The following is a 3,542-nucleotide window of genomic DNA, read 5'->3' on the forward strand; positions in this document are numbered from 1 at the left end:
TTAAGGATCTCGCACTCCTGATGGGGATTTAGGCTGAGCCACCATAATGACAGAGTGGCAATATCTTCTCAATTAAAGTAAGTTCCTGGAATATTTGGCACTTCAGTCAGCATTCTGCAGAGAAACAGAGCAAATGTGTCAGGTTAATGGCTCTTCCTTAGAACTGATGAAAGATAACTGCCATGATTAAGAATCACATCACTTCTGAATTGCTAACTGCTTCTTTCTCTACAGAATGCTGCATTACCACCAAATCCTTTTCAGTATTTTATGCTTCTTTTCCCCAGATTTCCACCTTTTTTCTCCTTGGAGATGTAGCAAGTGATACAAGTCATAGGTTGGAAAATGTTGTTAAATGCTGGATGGAGCTGCACAAATTTAGGTAAATACAGAACATTTATAATTATTTTCAAGATTTAGCTTGTGGCATAAGGCAAAAAGGTCTTGGGATATCAGCAAAGTAGTAGTCACTGTAGTGTACCCACATTCTCCCGATTATCACCGATTTCTGGTCAACAAGTTTTCGTTATCAGTGAAGTCCAGCCAGGTGATTAGATTATTTTCTGTGGAAATAATCCATTGACTGCAATATCATTATTTGCCACATGCCAGCTCACACTTAAATATTGTCCGAGTTGCAACCCTACCCCCTCCCTTTCGTCCAACTCTACCCCATCCCTCTCCCCCCACCAACCTATCGTCCCTCATCAAATGGCCTCACTCCCCCATTTACAATCGTCCCCTTCTTCTCACTCCCACGCCATCGCTTCCATCCGGTGTTCCTATTCATACTCCTGTTTCCGGAGGTCCCCCCTCCCCAGTCACCCAGAAAGAGGACACTGGCTTCACCAGAGAGACCCTTCATCTGGAAGGTCTTGATGGACTGCTGTGGATTTATGGTCGAGGACATTTACTGCACACAGGACTTCACTGGCTTCTTTGATGTGACCTTCCGGCACACCACAGGATGGCAGAGGCTGCTCCAGCAATTTCGAGAGAAGGGAAGCGAGGCGCCCTTGTCGCTGCTAAAGACACAACCCTTCTTTGCCGCCACCACCCAGCAGAAAAAATAAATAAATATATGAAAAACCAACAAATAAAAAATAAACATTAAAAAATCTGTTCTTATCAGTTTAATATCTGATACATCCCTTATCTGGGGACAATATATTAAATTGATTTTTGGAACAGGGAGCTGGAATAGTAGCTTGCTCCGTCTGCTCTGCGTATCAACCCGGTATTGTAGTGCCTTCGGGAACAGTGCACCTCCCCTCGGGGAGATTAAACAACAAATAAAGAGTAGAATTCAGTTATCTGTACGCATTAAGCCTCTTGGGCTTTTTTCCCTATTTATTCCTTGTACTTTTACAGGCCTCTTAATGCTATGTTTGTTCTTAATGAAGACATAGGCTTGTGTGGGTAAAACATTGTTTACTTATAGAATAGCTTCAGCTCGACGAGGAAGAGCGTATGCAGTGTAAGTGTTTCTGTTTGCAGCGAAGCTGTCTTAATCTCTGTTCTGTCAGTAGATACTGGGGTGGGACAATGGTGTCGACATAGGCCTGTATATCGATGCTAATTTCTTGTGCTCACTCTTCCTTTCCTGCTTGAGACAACACATCAGGAAAACGTATTTTCCTGGTGGGTGTGTAGGTAGGTCATCTTCACATATTTCTGCAGCCTATCGACATGTGCTGTATCGTCCCCTCCCTCGCCCTCCTGCATGGTGGTATGTGCTCCCTCTAACCTCATTCTTCCTGCAGGATGCTCCAAATGACCTTTGTATCAAAGGGGTACTAGTATGTTAACTGGCTTTGCTGAATTTCCCCTTATTGTAGTAGGGTGGCTGGAAATCTTTTCTTTTGGGGAGGGGTGAATGGTGAATTTTCTGGGGCAAGTGCAGTTTGGTTCTCATCCCTCAGGTTGGAGTAGGTTAGCAGAGGTTTAGATTTAGGGAAATCTGAAGGAGTGGCTCTTCATTTAGAAGGTGGTGTGAGTGTGAAACAAGCTGCAAGCAGAGGTGGTTGATGCAGGCTCAATTTTAACATTGAAAGAGAGGGTTGGACAGGTACATGGATGAGAGGGGTTTAGTACAGTGCAGGTGGATGGGACTAGGCAGAAGAACAAGCCTGTATGGACTAGATGGGCCAAAGGCTCTGTTTCTTTGCTGGAGTGCTCCATCACTTTATTACTTTATAAGTGTTGATAGGCATGAGAGAAAGAATAGGTCACAGAAAAATAAATGCAGCAATATCAGTGGGAATGTAGAAAGCTGGCATAGACTTGGTGGGCTGAATGGATGCTACTGCTATAATTTCATTTTGAATTCTGTAGAGTATTTTGACATTTTGCACTGTGCTATGATCTGAGAATCAGAGATTCACAGTACAACATTCAACATTTGGGTTAAAAAGAGAGAGATTGCATGAGCTAGGGCTGATTCACTGTAGAATTCACCAGTGGCCTCTGAACTCAACTCTTCCTGAAATGAGCTGAGCTATCCATTCCTAAGTTGATTGCCTACCATTCCTATTGAACTAGCCCAGTAGTTTTTGTAATATTATCCATATGTGAAGCCTAGAGATTTAACATTCACATTGCAACATTCCTTTTGCAGCATGCTGAAGTTGGATCACATCCTTTAGGAAAAGTATTGTTTTCCTAATGCTATGCTGGATTTTCAATAACTCCAGCCAGGACACTTCAACCTGAAGCCCCCTGCCGAAGCCCCAGCAACAACTTTCACTCTGATCTGCAAATAGCACCCTCCCACTTTCCAGGCTCTGAAGGTGCTCTATGATATCCAACACTCTCTTCCTTCATTGTCACTCCTCTTCTGTAAACACGATGGATTCAAAGGTCCTTTGCTGAGGTCCAATTCTTGCCATGAGACTCAGTCCCGCTTTTCACCCCAGGCACCTATCCTCAAGTTTAGCTTCAAACCCAGCTTCATTCCCGGAAATATGTAATGCCCCTTCTGGGTCCATGAAATTTTCAGGCCACTGTCTCTCCTCTTTTAAAGTTTTCACTGCTCAAATTTGCATAATTTAAGAACTCATTACTGGTCCAGAATTTTTTTAAAATATATTTATTTATTAAATTTTAAAAGATTACAAAGAATAAATGTGATGATAAAAAAGTAAGAAAAATAATATTGACCCTCCCCCCTCCCCTGAACCCTCCCCCCCTTAACCCTTATCTAAAGAAAGAAAAAAAAGAGAGAAAGATTGCCTGGATATCGGAGGATTCCCACATGCTCCATGGAGTTCAAAATAATTTAAATATTTATTTTTACTTTCCCCAATTACTTTATAATTTTATCTTCAAAGGACATATGTATTTAATCCTATCTTTTGTAAGTATGGGATCCAAATTTTCAAAAATATATCATATTCATTTCTTAGATTGTATGTAATTTTTTCAAGTGGAATACAACTAGGTATTTCATTATTCCAACGATCCATAGTTAAATATAAATCAGATTTCCAAGTAACTGCGATAACTTTTTTGGCTACTGCCAATGCAATTTTTATAATTTTTTT

General features: G+C 41.2%; 1 non-coding gene across 1 annotated transcript; it reads left to right on the forward strand.

Moving 5' to 3' along the window:
* Positions 1-1,073: 1,073 nt before the first annotated feature.
* Positions 1,074-1,271, forward strand: LOC132396208 (U2 spliceosomal RNA). Its single transcript, XR_009512901.1, has one exon. It is a non-coding gene; the product is annotated as a U2 spliceosomal RNA (small nuclear RNA).
* Positions 1,272-3,542: the final 2,271 nt, after the last annotated feature.

This window comes from Hypanus sabinus, chromosome 6, assembly GCF_030144855.1.
Source record: "Hypanus sabinus isolate sHypSab1 chromosome 6, sHypSab1.hap1, whole genome shotgun sequence".
NCBI lineage: Eukaryota > Metazoa > Chordata > Chondrichthyes > Myliobatiformes > Dasyatidae > Hypanus > Hypanus sabinus.